Here is a 20,488-nt window from a genome sequence, read left to right on the forward strand (position 1 = left end):
CGTCAAAGATGAATATGTATTGATTTTAGACGTTCTCACCCCTGTCCTGTCAGTGCAGTGATTGATGGCCAGAATATAGAAATATTATATATATAAGTATATGAGAACTAGACAATAAATCGACATTTGAGAGTAATACTGACGTGGTGTACAAGAAAAGCTTTTGTCTTAGGAAGTTCCAGGTTGACATGACCCTAATGACAATCTTTTATCGATCTTTAATTGAGTCTGTGCTCAGTTATTTCTTTATCTCCTGGAGTCAGTGTCTCTATAAAACACAAAAAATGTACTCATTAAAGTGGTTAATGTCTGCAGCAAAATAACTGGCACTGCACAGGAAACTCTGCAAGATCTATACAACAAACAGTTATATAAGAAAGCAAAATCCATCCTGTCTGATTGTTCCCATCCTTTACATCAACAGTTTCAGTTTCTGCCATCTGGTACCCTCCTCAGGCTTCCAACAGCCAAAACCAACAGAAACAAACACTCCTCTGCTATCTCCGTCCTAAAATCTTGGAGTAAAAAGTTGTAGTGTTGTAGTTGTAGTTATTTGCATTATGTTTTAACATTGCTTTTTTAAATCCCTTTAGTTACTGATTTACTCTGTGTTTATGTCTCTTGGTTTTAGTGTTGTATTTATGTGCTCTGTGTTTTATGTGTTAATGCATTCTGCACTGCTGCATAACCAATTGCCCTACTGGGGACATATAAAGTTATTGATTGATTGATATGGCCAATTACAGAGTGTTAAAGGTACTTACAGCTTAAGAAGACTATTGGCTGAGGTGTCGAGAGGTCACAGGTCAATATAGCTTTTCTTTAAAAATCAACGCAAAATAGATGAAATATGAAATGAAACAGCCAGTTGGTGAAAGGGAAGAAAACAAGCTGTTGAGGTCAAAGATTGCTCTGCTTCACATTGTGTCTGACATGGATTAATAACAAGGCTACTACGCCTTCTCTCATCCTCTCTACTCTTTTTCCCGTCCTTCCTCTTGCCTCCCCTACTCATGCTCTGTCTCTTCCCCCTCTCTAAGGGCTTCTTAATGACTAACCTGTCAGGATTAGCATCTCTCCCTATTTCACACTGTGGTATCCAGCTTCCTCCTCATCCTCTAATGAACAGCCCCTGCTCCAAGGACAGAGCAGACAGGGGTGAAGACAGATGAAAAACTCAAAAGTGCGCATCACCGCCGAGTTTCACATTTCAGGACTCAACGCCACCCGCGTCGAGCCAAGCCGGCTCTTTTCCTCTTTTCTCACCCCCTTTTAACGTCCTCTGTCTCTCCTGGCTTCAGATGGTCAGGACAACTTAATTAATCACTGTACGACTCTAATGAATTGACCAGCCTGGGTGTATTGATCCCCGGGGTATCAACGGCCTGCCTTTGTGAGGTCTAATACCCTCTTCTGAGCTCAGAGATCAAACATCTTGAGAAATTTGTCAAGGAACATCACACTGAAACACACTTTTTTTCAGAAGAATGGTGGTGGTGGGGGAGGGGGGAGGGTGGGGGGTCAGCTCAAAAGACACTGGCTGAAGCCACTTCAGCAAATATGTGCATTAGACAGAAAGCAAATCCTCGTATTCATCCTTCACATTCACTCCTTCTCTCCCACTCTTGCCTCGGCTTGTGTTACATGTGTCACATTTATAGAAATAACATCCCTTTCATCAGGGGAATTAGTGTTATATTTCAGGTTGTCTTAAATCAGAAGAGAAGCTTACAGCTTATTAAAGTGTCGTCACGGCACCGCCACTAAGGATGCTGGGGGATTTGGCAGCCTTCTTCGAGACTGGATCGCTCAGATCTTTTTCTGAGCCGAGGTTAGATTAGGCATTGATCTGAAAGGCTAATTTGATGCCACATTACAGCTGTGAAATTACAGTACTGTATGCCCTCCATTTAGGAATATGAGCCGGACAACTCCCTCTCCACTCAGAAATCAGTTATGTAAATGCACACTGAGTAGCAATAAGAGCTCAGCCATCTACAATTAAAGCGCCAAAATGGAGGTGCATCAGAATTCAATTACTAGTTGTCAAATGATAATCCCAAACATGTTCCAGACCTTTATCCATGCTATTTTACTTATTTATTTATTTTACTTCACTGGGTCATTAAAAGTCATGCAGCTATGTCATTTATAACACACAGTTTTATAACTTCATGCACCCAGTGTCTTAATCAATGTGTTCAATAGGTTTGGTAAAGCTTTAATTACCTGCTGCTACTGGCCAGGTGTTGTTCTCCTCACCAGTTGATTAATGCTTCTTCACCAGGTCCCTCCCCACTGGGAAAATTAAACCAAACGAACAACCTTTTTGTTTTTCAGCAACAAACCATTCACTTTTATGTTGAGGACAATACTGACAAAATACAATCAGTTAAAGCATAAGTAAAAAGAAAATAAGTGGGTCAAGTTGAACTTCCAGTCTGTAATTATCATCAGAAAAACAAACAAGAACAGAAATTCATTTTCTTAACATACCTCATATCAGTTTCATACATATATGGTAGAATTTATTCCATAATTAGACAGATTTAGTCTGTAGCTATTGGTCTTATGAGTGCAAAGAGAGCCATAGTTATCAATTGGAAAACAAGTGCTAATATCAAAGAAAAAGTATGGTTACAGACATTTGAAACATTGTTGAGTCTAGAACAAATGTCTAACTCAATTGACTCCTCCACCTCTAATCCTTGGAAACGGATTATATCACATGTCTACAATGATATTACAGTTCTTCACTAGTATTGACTTTATGCCAGCACAGCAAACACTCGATGCCTTAACTGCGTCACCTACGCCTGGATAAAGAGTGATAACTACGCGTGCGTACAGGCATGCGCTAGGCGAGAATAGTAAATAATGATGGGTGACGGGTGATAAGTGTCATGCCATGTGTGAACACAGCGGACGCCTGTGTGCACGCTCGTCTCAATGTACAAATAATTATTTACTTTATGATGACGAATTTTGAGTTTAATAGCTGCTTCGCTTCACAATTCAAGCAGTGCATGTATTCCCAGGAGAGAACAATGAGACTGAGGCTATTTCAGTCTACACGTTAAGGCATCTGAAGTGCTGGCTTTAGTACAATAGTGACACACGCGTTAACGCCTATAACGTGTGAATGCCTATAACACATAACTAGAACATTTCACAAAAATTTTGAACTGTGCCTGATTGAGCCAGCGTTGAGGCGGGTTTTTGTACTTAACAGTCAGGCGTCGTCTTCATGTCATTTGAGTCGCTATTTACCCGTTTAACTCGTCACGCACACGTTTTCGCAACAACGTGTGCACAGCGTCTGCCCGACGGCTGTGTGACGCTCGTCTGTCCATTGAAAGTGAATGGAATTTATACGCGCATGTTAGAGGTTTGATGTCGCTGTACATATGTATGTTTACGTAACTTCTATGTACTCAAGTATATAGCTAATAGGTATGTAACTTAGATTGCTAATGAGCCATAATCAGCCATCGTGTGAACTTCCTTTGTTGTTTAATGGATGACTGTTAAAACTTAAGTCAGAACTGTGTATGAAATAATGTCACCCCGAGCAACGCAAAAACAATAAAAATAAAAAAAAAAGATTTAGATGGGTTTACCCTCCACAACTCCATTTAACTGCAGGGTAGTTTTCTGTAATATACAGTATATCAAAAGAGATGAGAAAAAAGGCATCCTGGCATTAATACTTTGTACCACTTAAGTATGGAATACATTATAAAGTGATGATAAATGGTTTGATTAATGATTGATATAATTATTTATGAAGGCTTTAGATGAACAATAAGTGATTAATAAGGATATTTTGGGGGACTGCCAGGTTGTAACCTCCTCCAGCGTAACGCTTATGTTATAAACTCACTGACTATAACTGGTTTATTACTCATCTATAATGTTTTAAGAAATTATTTATTGATTAAAAAGCCAATCAGTTATAGACCTTGCAGTGTGCATACTTTTCTATCGAGACATTTATCATCCTTCAGATGTTCAATGTGTGACATCAGATCATGTGACAGGTTTGCTTTAAAAGTTCCTCAAGTTTCCTCATTTGTACTTTGAAGAGTGTTTTCTGTGCACCTCATTCCTTTGAGTGACTTTAAGGCTTACTTGCTGATATTTTTTGTAATGTGATTGTGATTGCTTGTGCGTGTGATTAAAATGAAGAAATGAAGGAACGACAAGGGGGATAACATATGAAAAAGGTCTTGGACCACAGCTGTTGTTATTATATGGCCAGACTCTTACACACCTTGTGTTGTGTAGGAGTGTATGTACACTGTGCGTCCTCTCTGCGTGACTTGTGTTTTGTGTCTTGTCAAGGCTTTTTAAGCATTATTTTACCGCATGGCTGTGTTACACTGCTGTGACTGAGTAAGTGACTGCCTGACTGGAGATGCCAGCAGATTTAAGCGGAGAGGACACTCTCTCCGTCTCTGATCCACAAACCACGGAGCACCCGCACAATGGAGTTAGTCAGTGAAGTCTATCTGCCATAAACTAAATCCTTCTCACTCTCTGCAACTCCCTCCATCCCTTCTCAACTGCCCTGTCCTCCTTCTCTTTCTCTCTCTCATGCACACACCACAGATGTGCACGCACAAACACACACACACATACACAATGAAATGCTCTTTAACTTTGCTGAATGCCCAAGCGTAACAACCACCCTACCCTCACCCCCTCTCCCTCTCTCCCCCTTTCCATCCCTCTCTCATGCTCTCATGCTGATGCATTGGGTGGGATTATGCGCAAAGGCTGCGCGCCATGTCGTCCCCCTGCCGCGCCAGGCCGTATGCCGCCGGGCCGTGTCTGCATGGCTGACTGTATTAAACATAAGCAGCTTTACTTGATAGGGCTCTATCCAGCTTTAATTACCACAAACTCACAAAGTCTGTGGACAGCACTCTTCGCTACCGCCACTCTGCAGAACAAACAGGGCAGAAGCCACTCGTCTGTAATTCTGGGAACAGAGGAATATGTACATAGAGAGAGAGATTTGATGATGGTAGAACACGCAGTTCATATTCTCCATCATTACAGTCATTAGCTGTGTTACTGACTATGATGATGATGCTGATGATGATGATGGTAGGACAGAACTCATTATATCGCAGTCATTGTTACAATGGTGCTGCCTGAAGGAAAGGGTGACCTGGATTGGTTCTGTTGTTGCATCTATAATGTAAATAGTGATTTTTCAGTCATATTCTGTGCACAGCATTATAAACAGCAGAACAATACAACTCCTCACAGCCAAATTGTGTTTGTTTTAGGATATGTAGTTCCTGAACAGTTGGGATTTTCACCACATAGGACAAAACAATTAGTGCAGGGATAATTTAACAACATTTCATACCGACTTTAGTCAATTTTTCTCCAACTGAAAGCTCAGTTCTGGGTTGCTGAGCCAGCAGTTAGAAAAAAGGCAGTATAGTAGTACAAAACCCCCATATACACTGTAAAATTTGACACGTTGGTCTTACTTAAAAATATTTGGAAACATATTGCATATGTTTCACATATAAATGGTATGTGAAAATGTACTTGAAATATAATTACATTAATTTGATTTTGTTATGTTCATAAAGCATAAAGATGGCAAGTAAACGTATCTTGTTTAGCTATGTCGGCATTTTCATTGGTAATTGTAATTCAAAATCTTATTTTAAAGACCTTTCAAACCCACATAGGTGTTCAGTTATTCTGGGTGATTAGACCTCTGCTCAGTTTCAGTGAGATCACCAAACTTGACTTAATCAAGTCAGTCAAACACAGATTGTACATGACCTCTCAGTCTCAGGTGAACATGGGTGTATGGGGGCTTTACAAAAAAACAATAGCTGTAACATTGCTTAATGTTTAATATGTGACATAGGCTACTAAGAGTGTGAAGTATGTGACTGGCTTATCCAAGGTCAGCGTTTTGCTCCAGGCTACTAGTCAGTCAAAAGAAAACTAGATAAAAGGAAACTGAATAAGTGAAGTGATGCAAGAGACATGAGCAACTGGCAACTAAAGCAAAGTAAGAAGAGTTAAGATGTTCAAAATGTGTTCTTAGTTTTATGTGAACTTGAACTAAGGTGCTGCAGTGAAGATTCCTAGAGAAAGAAAGGTAGCAGCTGCAGCAAAGTAGGTCAGGAAGCCGTATTTCTAAGATTTGTTTGTCTAGTTTGCCAAACCAGATCAAAACCATCTAATTATTGATGGTTTTTAAGATGAAACACTTCATTGATATGCAGTTGAGCACGAATAAGCCATCAGTGGTGCCATTTTTTGATGGGTTTTCACCTCAACTTATCATTTGTGGATTTTTTAAAATTCACCACAAAATATGATACATATGATTGGGTCGTCTTAATGAAGTTATCATTTCTATGCTTTTGTCAGTCTCATCAGGGATAATAATGCATCATATTTATGGGTATATGATGAAAGGTTTATGTTTTGGGAAAAGCAAGCATCATATGTTCAGATGTGGGGGGTTTTGTGCCACTGAAGTGTCCATAGCTGTGTTTTGATATGGTGGATGGTCCCTTGACCTTAAACACCCAGGGACCTGTGGAAGTCTTGATCCAGTCATGCTCACAGCCTGTCTGGCACTATCTGAATATCCCTGTTAATCCACTGTTCTAAGAGAATTAAGGACATTTAAGTCCCGTCTATGACAAGAAGACCAAGTTGACCACACACTGTAATTGTTCAACAAGGACTTTAGGATGTCACAGTGCTGTGCCATAAATTAATTACCCTAAAGCGCTTAGAGAAAGTCACTATAATGGCTTACACTGAAGGAGAGAGTGAATGGAGATGAGCGGAGAAGGGAAAAAGTTGAATGACCATCAATTCATAGAGTAGTTATGTAGATAGAGTCTCATCATTGCACCTTGACTGACTGATGGCATGCTCTGAAAATAGTGTTTGTGTCCTGCACCATCTCCTGAAATGCCTTAAGAAAGAGGACAGAGGACAAGAGACTTATTGCCTCATTGTGAAGGGAAAAATACTCCCAAGCTGGGTCTGCTGTCAGGTAGCTGGTGTGTATTTGTGTGTGTGCAATTGTCACAGTAGCCCTACAGCCCCTTGGGAAAGCCCTGGCTGCCTGCTGTCAATGGAAATCAACCATCTTTCTTCTTCTCCTGCTCACTGTATATTATTTTCTTTCTCTCTTTCCACACAGTATATCTTACTAATACTAATACACAACGCTCTGCATTACTGATCACTTTAGCCCACACATGTACAGAAAACCTGTAGGGAATATGTGAAATTCATCATACAGTACGTGTTACATATTTACATTGACATTCAGTCTAACAGTTTGATGGTCAGTGTTTTGCTTGCTCACTCTTGAGCTTGCAGGATCAGCCCTATCAGTTACATGGTATTGCTGGGATCACTTCACCATCCTCCAGTGTTTTACTTGTTTGACCCCCCCCCCCCCACCCCCCCTCCTCCTGCAGCTCGAAGACGCCTCTGCTTTTCAAGGCTGTTGACTTAATTTGGCTTCATGCAGAGGACTGTGGGTCCATGAGAGCATTTGTGCTGTTTGATGTAACAAGCTGACCTAATTACCCACTAACAAGTTACATTGAGGCACAGCTGAGTACCAACATCCACTCCAACATTATCGGTCCTGCTCACTCAACTCAGAGGCCACTTTTAGATAGGCTGTTGCTAGGCTGCCTTAGATTGCAATTACATTTATTTCAGTTCTGTTCAAAATGGTATTGTCTCATTAGATACATTTGGTTTGTAGAATCAGCTTACTGTCTAAATGATTTCCAAAATGAAAAAAAGATGTAAGTGATGACCACAACAAATACCAAATATTGGATTTAATTTGTGTGTGTTGTTTGTATGATTTCTCCATCAGCAGAACCAGAAGGTTACTATGTCTACTTTTACAGTGCCAGGCAAGTATAGAGGCCTAGAGAAAGCACTAATATAATACACTGAAGTATTTTTTATTTTATTTTTTATTTTACAGCATCTTCACTTGCAGCCTTTTTGGGCATATCACCAAATATGTTTTTGTTGATGGTATTATATTTAAATGTTGATGACACCATTTCAAGCACTAAATATCTTTTTTCTGTTCTTCTTTATGGGTGAAGCATGGCACAAGTCCAGCATCCATTAGCACTCAGTTTAAAACATGTTTCTTTTCTTTCCAAACAATAATTGATTTTACACCACTAAAGACCATTAATTGTATTAAAAAAGTTCAATAATGTATTATTATGTAGTGGTGTTGAGCTCAGTTGGTAGAGCACCCGCCCCATGTGTTGAGGCTACAGTCCTCACTGCAGGCAACCCCGGTTCAAATCCCACACCGAGTGGTCCTATCCTGCCTGTCATTCCGCCCTCTCTGCCTCCAGTTTCCTGTCTCTCTCTACTTACCTGAACATTAAAGGCAAAAAGCCCCAAAAAATATACTTAAAAAAAACAATATTATTATCATTATTTAGTAACCTTATCAAATTCAGTTTCCCCAACCACGTAGTGTAAATGGGGCTATCTGTCTGTCCTACCTCCATCCCTCTGTTTTAAACATAGACATCAATAATAAGACATGTGGGTAAGAGTTTCCCCAGTGGAGATTCCAGGATATAAATTACATATGAGACTGAATCCACTTGACACGTGTCAAATATGGTGGAGTTCCTGGTTTGACCATGTGAAGTTTTTGCCAAAAAAACGTGTAAGAATATTGGGAGAGGAGCCGGGCCCAGGGAAAGATTTCCCATCATGTTTAAGTTATTGATGAGCCTCAGAATGAAGCTGATGCTAGCAGGCAGAGGATTCAGATGCTCCCTTGCTTTACTTCGCCCATTCATTCTCAATGTTCTTCCCATCCTTCCTCCCATATGTCATTTGCACCTGACAGTTTTATCTTTATGTTGTCTATGGGCATACTCTCCCAGGTCTTATAAACTCACTAACTAAAAGAGGATGTGACTGTCTTCTCTCCTGCAATCAAACAGATGCATTCATTTATTTCACGTCATCATTCGATCGTTTTGACCACTGAAAAGATTCAAGAAAAGCCCTTCAACAAGCATGACTCAAATACTGTAATGTTTTTAAAAGGAAATAACGCACGCGCACACTCTCTCTCTCTCTCACACAAACACACAAACACACAAACACACACACACACACACACACACACACACAGGTCTCTGGGGTATGACGCACTGTGCAGTGGAGATCATCCCAGTTTTTTCTCCATGTGCTCTCTCATCCCTCATCTCCTTTGGGATTTCCTGACCCCTTCACTCCTTCAACTCTTTTCTCCACCTCCCAGGCAGGATGCTCCATTTCACTATTTTCACCCCCTCTGTCTACCTTGGCTTTCCTATTATAACCCTAGAAAGAAATGCTTCAATCCTATTCCATACTATTTCTCCACCTTTCTTCAGTGGACCCTGCTGCCACCTCTACTTTCCCTGGTGGGGCTTTGTTCTTGATGAACTGCCGCCTCACAACTGTTTGCATCCTGCCCTCCAATGCCTCATCCCCATCACCTACAGAGAATGGAGAAATTCAATATGAATTGCTGTCATTATTGCAAGGACAGGGTGAGAGAAAGAGAAAGCGAGAGAGACGGAAAGAGATAAATAGACCAGCAAAAAGCAAAAAAAGGGAGGTGGGAGGTGGAAGAGATAAAATCTATATTCACTCCCTCTAACGTGCCAGAGATAACCACAGAGGCCAAGCTCCTCTTTTCAAAGCCGTCTAAACGAGGGCGCGACTAAAATCCCTGAGAGCCTTTCAGCTGGGCCTCGCCACAGCTAGCCTGTCAATAGAGCATGGCCACAGGCTCTGAGAGAATAAAAAAGGTAACAAAAAAAGGGGGGGAGGAAACAAACCCAGAGGCTGAGCGTAAGTCTGACATACAGTTTCTGTAAAAACATAGTCTCTTCTCTCTAACAGCGTGTTCGTATCCAGTCTGCATCCATCATTGATTACTAAATTACTTGAGTTTTAGACAGAAGAAATAAAGGAGTGTTTAGGCCAATTTATTGCTGAAATTACACTCAGAAGGGAAATAAGCTTATGGGGAGAATGAAATGATGTGGGGACAGGGACATAGAGAGACACACAGTCATTAGTGCAGACTGTGAGAGAAAAGAAAATGAATAGGTGTAGAGGAAAGTATTTAGATGAAGAAATCATTCCCTTCTTAGTTTTGCAGTATTAAATTAACGACCAGTCCACAGATGATATTTGAATAATATTATCAAAAATGTATTTTTATACTTATTTTAGGTAATAAATAATGAAAGGGGGTAAGGGCTGAACAGTATGTACATGAAACATTTTAGCAGTAAAATTACAACTTTGGTTTTATTTTTTTGGTGGTGCATGAGCTCACAGGACAAGTTGAGATTAATTAATTGACTTTATCAATTTTAATTTTGGTCTTTAAGTTAAAACAAAGCTTTATTTAAAAAAAACTGAATACACAGAAGTACCCAAGTGCTTATACACATGTAGACACAAAATATTGAATCAATCAACAGCTAAATGACAGATCTGATGTGGAAGCTGTGGAGGTCAGAAGTCGTTTGATATAATGCTTGATTTTGATGTATGAAAAATATATTGTGTAAAATGAATTGCTTCAAGTATGCCAGCTTGGTTTTGAATAATCAGGACAAGCTTGACACTTCTGACAAGCATCTCGAACTACAATACTGTGCCTGTTGTGTATTTTACAATACAGAACAACACAGATGGATACATCAATGATTTACTAATTCAAAGTCATCACATATACCAACTTTAATGTGAGCTTTTTTTTTCTTCTTAAAAAAATGGGGGGGGCGGGAGGGGTATCATAAGGACACCAATACAACCCAAAAAATGGTTGCGTACTATATTATCTAAAAAGATGGATGACAGTTTTGAAGTGGCTTTCACTAAAAGCTTTGATTGCTGAGAGCATTGTCACTCCCTTTTGTTTATTTAATAATCCACCAAAATAAATTCAGCATTTTGTAGCAGCACTGAGGATACACATGGACATAATTTATTCAGCATCTTGGTGAACTTGGTTTTGAAATATGCAAATGTGTTGAGTAGTTCATATGATTTCTAATGATCTTAATATTGACTTAGGTGGAATACAGTCATACATGATGACTCTGTGCTGAAGGCACTATCATCCATCCCACACACATAAACATGACCCAACACACTGCTGTGATCACTGGGGAACTGAGCTGATCAATACTGAGTAAATGATGAACCCCAGACCTGCTCTTAGCTGGAAGATTACTGTATATTTACTGTTGGCATTACAATGTGAATATCTTGTTCAAGCGCCACTGGCAATAAGGTGCAGATGGCTGCTGTGGTGTACCTTTAAAAACAATATTGTGACAGGGCAGCTGTAGTACGGGTCAGTGGTTCTGCGATGCTGCTTCGATCTACAACAGATGGGCCCTGCAGCAGTGATGGAAATCCCCTGGTATCCCCACAAAAAAACAACACTGAACTCTCTGCCTCCATTTTACATCCAGGAACTGTGTTTATTTGAATAACTCCTCCAAACCCATTATCTAATGACATGACTCAATGAGTCACTATCCCCCAGACACTGCTGAGAGAGAAACATTGGGTTTTTGATGGAGAACGGCTCGAATGCAGTGAAAAAAGGGAGGGTTTCAAATGAATATCAGAGGAACAGAATATTGGAATGATTACAGCACATCAGATCTGCATATCTACAGGGAGTGGATGCGACTCTAAGAGAATTATTTTGACACACTTACTAACTGCCAAGACTTCTCTTAACAGTGCTCACTTTTCTGATGGATGTTTTGATTTTCACCAAAAACTTCAGGGAACTAATCTATCACTTGACAACTCAAACGCTTCATGCTCAGGGATCCATGACCACATCAGGTTGGAATTTACCTCGAACTCCACAGAGAGAGTGCAAATGTTCAAAATGACCCTCTGGGGACCCATGAACACACAGATGTGTCTGAGCGAGGACTTTAATGAGAAAAAAAGATTGAAACATACAAACTATGACATGGATTTGTGTTCCACTTGGGTTTGTGGGTGAAAAACAATGGTGCTGACATAAAAAAGATGCTTGTACTGTAATAAAGCATGACCCTGAAAATGGTTAGCAAGGAAGTGTGGAAGGGAAGAAATTGAAGTACAGTGATTTTTAAATTTGCAAAAATGTTTATTGGACAAAATGGATGTAGCTGAATTGTGTTGTCTTACTTTTCTGGGACTAAACTACATAGTTAAGGACACAAAACGCTCTTTCTGTTGTTAAAATAGTCATCCACCCTGACCTCATTCTATACTATTTCCTGCCATTACTGACCAATTCTCTTGTTTTTCTGGAGAGGACAATCATTATTTGCATGACTGAAAGAGGGGGCTATTCAGGAAAACATGGACCATTTAAGCCTTTTGAACAAATAATCAATACCGTCGTTTTTATGGTGAAGACAGTCTCACCATACTATCAACGAGGAATCACAATTTGAAGCAAAGACAACTAGCTTCACAACAGGCACATAAATGACAGATTTGGCACTATTTGCCCAAATGAACTACTGATTTGAGTAAAAAGGTAAATATGGGATTGGGTGGTCTGTGATAACTTGATAACAACTTTTTATACTTGTGCAGTCCCCTGACTAAAGGCAAAATTAGTCCTCCAGTTAAAACAGATTACAGGTTAATAGGGACACCACAACCTTGAGATGAAGAAGAGACAACCCACTAGGATGAGTTGATCAACAAAACCAAATATTACTTCAATTCTCTACAACGAGGCTGGATTTTTTTTTTGTTTAACTGATATTCAGTTCTCAAGTAATAGCTCTAGGTTAAAAGCCTTATTCCAGTTCCTATTCGTTCATATGACTTTTTCTGTTTACTGTAACATTATCAAAAAGACTTGGTGGAAATCATTTTATTGCCATAATCATGATTTTGGATTTGTCTAAACTTATAGACAAGTCGAATGAAACAGAGGACTGGGGACACAACTTATGAACACTTTATTTTTTTCCTTCATATTCAGCTACAGAACTTATCGGAAAAGCTCCAAGAGGCTAAATTTGTTTTTGAGCACCCCAGGACATACATGACCATTACTGATACAGTAATGTACTGAAGTTGGCATAGTTCCTGCAACGCTGGGAGTGTTATTTTATTGTCCATTTCAGAATCTTATAACCACAATTATTATTTCATATGTTGTAGATGAAGAAAAAATCTCTCAAATTATTATTATTTTTTTAAATCAGTCAACTTTTATTACAGTTTTAGACTATTTTGTGTCAAATCTGGCAAAAACTTAACTTAAAAACCTGAAGATAGAAAAAAGTTCAATGATGATCCAATTAGTCTCATTTTTGCCACACTGGAATGGGTTTATGTTTGTAGAAAGCCAAATGATGCCTCGACCCACAGTGTATTTTGCCATCTGCTAGACATGGAGGATCTGAATGGACACAGGTTGTGTGTTCTAGCAGCCATCAGATCCCATGATTGCTCTGCGGGGTCATATAACAGCAAGGCAGTGTGAGGCCATTTTATGGGCCCAGATGCATCCTACACTGCCCTGCCATGATGTTCCCCACATTCTGAGATGATAATAACTCCATACTCATTGCTCAACAAGGGTGGTTTCATAAAACACAAGGATGACTTCAAACACCTCATGTTGCCAAAAATCAATCAGTAAACCTTAATGGGAGGAGTGGAACAGAAAGTAGATATCAATATTCTTATTCCCGCCAAGAAATAGTGTTTTTCTTCTTTTATAATGATTTAATAATAATTCATCAAAGGGCTCACATGAAACACAGTTCAAACATATTACGTGTTTAAGGTGAGCTTTTTGAAGCTTTTTTGTTTTTGAAGAGCTTCTTGTATTTTTCTACAATGTAGAAAAAGTATCTGTGACATTTAAAACTAAAACCAATCATGTATAAAACAAATGTTACAATATTGTATACTATAAATATAAAAGAAAACTCTCATGGCCTGGTTGTGCAACAGCTGAACTGCTGAAGGTGCAGGTGGCCAGGAAATAGCCAAACCCTGGAAGACAAAACAGGAATTGCAGTGGGCAAAATGTTGTGTGTGATTGGAGTAAAGTATTGCATAGAGTCCAATGGATGATGGAGTCTGTGGCTATTAGAGCCAACAAGAAGAGCAGCAAACAGGTGATATCTGAGGTGGGGGTTTTTTTCTTCTTTTTTCTTTGCTTTCTTTTCAGTTCAGCTGGGGGTAAAAACGGAAAATCCATGTAGGGATAAAAGAGAGAATTCATCTCGAGTCATGTTTTGTGGACATGGCACCCTGACCTCCCAAGAACAAAACCGCTACCACAAGTCCTGAGATTAGTCATTTTCAGTGGAAGAGGGGGGCACTACATGTTTCAATCGATGAAAATGTCATCAGGGACAAACCTATTTTCCTCAGCTCTGTTGTAGATAAATATTGTCCAATCCTGCACTGTCAATCCCCCTCTGAAGACCCCACCACCCCCCTCTCTGCTCCACACACGGACATACACACACACACACACACACACACACACACACACACACACACACACACACACACACACACATCACATCACATCATAGATTTCATCAGGAGTGAAACACAAAAATCCAAGGAAAGTGTAGCTGCTGGTGATGCCGTTTGTGTCAGATATGGATTTGTCAAGTGAAACGATAACCCCTATCAATCTTTTCAGCTCTGCTTTTAGCAAACACAACGGACCTGACACACACTGAAACACACAATATTGACACAAAACTCACACACGTCAGAGAGATGGTGACAGAAATTAAAAGGAAGAGAGAACAATATATGGTTTATAATTCCTGCCTACCACCATACAGGTACCTATTTTATAATAACTGTGATCAGAGAAAGTGTCTCGACACATCTCCCCCACACACACACATTCCAAAAGAGCAGGCAGCATATTAGCAGATGATTTCAGGGCTCTGAAACATACAAACAACTTGACATTTTGTGCTGAATGAAAATTGAGAATCAGTTCATAGCACAGCAGCTATTCATTTGGGTAATGCATGATTAGCCTTCATCACTGAATATAAAGAGAGTGCTGCAGGTAATGTGGGCTGTAAAATGGAGGCACTTCTTTGGTTGACATGGTGGCTGGTTTGTCGACTTCCAAGCTGTGATTAGGTGTCTGTGGTCCTGCAGACCTGATTAGAAGAATCTTCTCATGTAAGATGGCTGTTTTTCTTTGGTGCTAGATTCAATTGAAGAAGCTTCTCCTTCAAGTGTTGCTAAGGAAACAGATGAAGTTGAGCCTTTCAATCAAGTGTCAATTGAGTGAGTTTTCATACTGTGTGTTTTACTGGAAATTAAATAAGTCAGCATGTGTCTGCATAGGCATTTCACTCTGAATGTGTGTGTGTGTTTAAGACATCTTGATTCAGACTGCTGCACTGTAGTGGTGTACATCTGTCCTTCTACAATGACATAAATGCAAGGCCTCAGCTGCAACAAGCTTCATGTTGGTCCCATGTATCACTCACACTAGTGTCATGGCCGGACCAGGGCCTGTGTCTATGTGTGCGTGTGCGGGCACATATATATTTGCATGCATATGAGAACACAGTCACCCGGTAGCAGCTGCTTCCCACCACTTCTCATTGATAAAGGATGAATGACAGTAATTAGGCAAGCGGAGGTAGCTAATAGCTAGTGTGGGCAGAGAACATACTGCACATGAATCGGATTCGCCATCCGAAAGTGATTGAAGAGATAAGAGAGGATTGAAGTGTCAGCTACATAAATATACTAATTAGATGGTGTCTGTGTCAGCCTTAGTTTCTTCCCTGTATTGGTGAGGCAGTTAAGTATTAATGATGCATTCCTGGTCACTCACTATGACGCACCACTGTGTGTCAAAGTGAGTGACATAAAAACATAAAGTAATATGCTCATAATAAGGAAGACATAAGGACTACAGACAACCTATTTTTTATTATTAATCAATCTGTCCATTAAAAAAAACAAGATAAATTACAGTTTTTCATATCTTCAAATTCCAGCTTTGTCCAACCAACAGTCTAAGACCCAAAAATATTTAAGAACGAATCCTAACTACTACTACGACTACTAGCAGGACTAGAGCAGGCAAGTTCATCTCAATTGCCATTCAAGTGTGAATATAAATACAGCCTGAAGTGTTTCCATAACACTCTCCTGGACTTCTGATGCTAGACTGGGCAAGGGAATAAAACATTATTTTTTTTCCAGAAGTAATATTTTATTTTTTGCCAACTTCTGTCAAAAAATGTGTGTACTAACCTCGGCCGCTCCACAGCATGACTCTGTCTGCTGTCCAGGGCTGGGGAGAGGATGTGTGGGCTCCTTGAGCTCAGTAAAGCTCCACAGAGTGTCAAGTGGATGATCAAACAGTCGGGTTCGCTTTAAAACCCTTAAGAAAGTCTACTGTAAAATGCTTTGAACATGAAAACACATTATACACCCCATCAAGTGGTCCTCTGGGACTGCACGGATAGTCTGTGTGTGTGTTTGTGTGTGTGTGTGTGTGTGTGTGTGTGTGTGTGTGTGTGTGTGTGTGTGTGTGTGTGTGTGTGTGTGTGTGTGTGTGTGTGTATTTTTGTATTTGTGTCTCTGTGTGTGCTAATTGCCTGCTATACAGCTATGAATCACATTATTTCCATAACTGTTGAAATCAAACATGAAAGAATCGTTAAACTCAGCATAGAATGACAAGGGCCATTAGCACATGTGATACTGTCAGACCAATCAATGCCAAACTGACTTCAAGCCTGTCTAATTATTTCAACTAAAAGGTCGGGATTCCAGGAGATCAAACTGAGATAATGACAAATTTTCTTTTACAGTGCCTCTGTTCTTTTGAAATAATACATAGTTGAATGAGAGTAAAAAGAGAGGAGAGAGATTAGATGTGAAGGAGATGAAATAGATAGAGGAATAGAAATGGAAACGATGGGACAGAGAGATTTAGACAGAATGAAAGATGTGCATGTGTGGCTGTGTGTGTGACAGATGTGTGTGAAAAGCATCGGAATAGAGGAGGAGATGGGCAAACAGGTGAGAGATTTTCTCATCTTCACTGTTTCACACACCATATACACATTTCCATTTGTTCTGAGGAATCACTGACACACTAATGCTTCAAGCTTATTTATAAAGCACATTTAAAAACAACCTCAGTTGAACCAAAGTGCTGCACAGTTATTAAAATACAATATAATCATACACAAATATAATAATAAATAAAAACAATAAAGGAATAGTAAGAGCTCAATTTAAAAAAACTAATATTAGAATAAATTTTTTTTTTTTAAAAAGGAATAAAAATAAAAATAAAAAGCCAAGGATTCTTGCCTAGCTGGGACTGAACTCCAAGGAGAAAAGATGGGTACTCTTAAAGTGCTCAACAGACTGTGCAGCTCTAACCTGGAAAGGTAGGGTGTTCCACAGCTTTGGGGCTGCCACTAAGAAGGCTCTGTCCCCACGGGTAGAGAGTCTGGACCGAGGTACTGCCAGGAGCAGGTGGTTTGTTGACCTAAGTGGTCTGGAAGTACTGTGAGGCTGTACAAGTGATGATGATAAGATGGTGCGAGACCATTTAAACACTTAAAAACAATTAATAAAAGCTTGAACTGGATCCTAAAATGAACAGGCAGCCCGTGCAAAGATGCAAGGACGGGACTGATGTGATCACTCCATTTCTTTCCAGTCAGCAGAAGGGCGGCTGCATTTTGGACCACCTGTAAATGGCGCAGTGCTGACTGGTCGAGACCAACAAACAAAGAGTTACCATACAGTAGTCTAAGTGTGATGTAATAAAGGTGTGAATAACTTTCTAGAAATCATTCCTGGGGAGATAAGCTTATCTTAGCCACCTAATCTAAAAGTGGGGGTATGCTAGTTTATCCGATATGTTATCTGACCATGTTGGGAGGCAAAAGTGTTTATAGCTGTTTCAAACAGCCACACTCAAAGGCAGGGGTAAAGCCTGTCCTTAAAGAGAGTGCGCACTTTCTGCTGGTCATTCCTGGACAACCTTGTCACCTAAAACTTACATTCATTCATTATATTTATATGACTAAATTGCAACAGCAAATACATTCTGCTAAAAATGTCATGCTGACTGAATAAATGGCAAAAATGCGCCATGTACACCCACAATACACCCCAATCTTTCCCCGTCGATGTTAGTGCGATATACGATATAAATATAGCACATAATTTATTTGAAAAAAACGTTGGATGTGAACATGAGCCAGGCAGTGATTGACGTTTGAGTGACGTTTGTTAAAAATTGCTAAAACAATATAGAAATGTAATTCTTAAGAGACAGGATTGTCCTAGTTGGCATTCATAGTTTTGCAATCGTTTGAGGATGTTTAAGGTTTTGTTTTTTTTTTCGCAAAGAAAGGTCATCATGTGTAATATTATAAAGGCGTCTCAGCCACAACTGCCCTTACATTGTTTTAATGCAGGGAGAAAAATGGAAAAGCAGAAAACAGTGATCCGTCTTAACGCCCACTTGATCCTTGAACCAAGTCCTAACCCTTAAACAGCCCTTTGAAAAAGTGAGGAATTGTCCTCAAATGTTGTTACTCTCAACGTATAAAATTTTATTTAAGCACTTGTAATGCTTATTCATAATTTCCTTAAGAGAGGAAATGTGAAATAGTAGTTTGAAAATCTGAGGCTCCTCCAGTAATGATTAATTGGACCTTGCCTTCATGCATTCCAAGTATATTTATTTGAGCTTTTACATCCATTTGAAATTAATTGCAGTACTAATGGTTATGAACTGGAAAATGTTCCCTTATCCCTTTTAAATCACCATGCATATTGTAGCTGAGTCCACAAAGTTGAACTTGGTATGCTGCAAATGGCGTGTTTGAAAGATGGATAATAATAGTCAAGTCATTAGTTGTCTTGTTTATGGCTTTGCAAACATAGACTATCAGATGGAAAACAACAAATATATACACGCACACCACGCACGCATATAAGAACACAGTAACTTTTAGGGATATTACATAGACTTACCCAAACCTAAACCATCACCACTACTTGCTTAACAACATTTCTAACCTTAACCTTTGACCAAAAAGTCAGCTCTTTTTGAATTGGGGATTGGAGCTTTTGTCCCCAATTGGACAAGCTGTCCAAGTCTGAAATGTGCCCCCAAAAATAGCCTATGACAGACCACACACACACTCACATATGGACACAAACACTCTCATCCCTATGTTTCTTATTCCTTTCCTTTTATCTTGTACACACTGAAATCCGTATTCCTCCTACTCCTCACTTCCCCTCCCTCCATCCCTCTGCTATCGCTCTAGGAGGTTATGAATATGGATAGAGGCTGCTGCAGAGGGGAGAGGAATAGGCCATGGTCTGTAACCTCACTCGCACACACACGCAGGCAGGCAGGCAGGCGGGCTCACACACAAACACACACACACACACACACACACACACACACAGTTTTACTTTTGGGGTATTTAAATGGACTTGCATTCATTTCCTGGAGACTCATGTCATTCTAACCATTACCCTAACCTTAATCGCTGACCCAAAATTTTTCCAATTGGGGACACAGCTATTGTCCCCAATTGCACAAGCGGCCCCCAAATAACTAGCCGTAAGTCTGGCATGTCACACCCACATACGCACACAAGCTACACCCTTGTTTTTTGTGAATGTGCCTGTGTCTCTTAGTGTCAATTTCCCTCTGCTCAGGTTCATGTGTACGCATAAATTTGCTCTGGCACAACTATTCAATATTATGTGTGTATTTGTGTATTTGTGTCTGTGGCACATTGATTCACTATTGTACACATTTTAACCTATTTTCCACCCCTATTTTGGTATCCCTTTGTGTTTACCGCAGAGATTCAAAATCATGTTTCATATGTCATTAATTCTGCAAAAAACAATCAATAATTTTGTGTAAAAGTGAAGCTATTTTGTGACAACAATAGTGGGAAAGGTATATCAGTGGGGAGATCAAAGGCTTGTGTTTCATTTGGCCGACAGTCTGGTGCCTGCTGTTATTCTGCCTCCACATAATGTAGGTTATGTACTGCTCAAACCCAGGTAACTCTTACCAGAAAATTACCCGGAAATGTAGACTACCATTGACAGCAGCAGCTGCCTTTTTACTATAGCAGTAAAATACAGGATATAATTGTCTTTTAGAATATTCTATTTATAGGCATGGGTACAACTATATGAATATTATAAGTACCTGCCTCCCTGTCTAATCTCAACTCCTTAATATTTATAATAGATAAATGATAGTAGACAGTGATGATATACAGTAAATTAAAGCAGAAATAGAAATATATAAAGCTGAAGAAGATAAAGATGGTTATGTTTTCTGCAAGGAGTTATGTTTTGATGACTG

Source organism: Scomber japonicus, chromosome 16 (genome assembly GCF_027409825.1).
Source record: "Scomber japonicus isolate fScoJap1 chromosome 16, fScoJap1.pri, whole genome shotgun sequence".
NCBI lineage: Eukaryota > Metazoa > Chordata > Actinopteri > Scombriformes > Scombridae > Scomber > Scomber japonicus.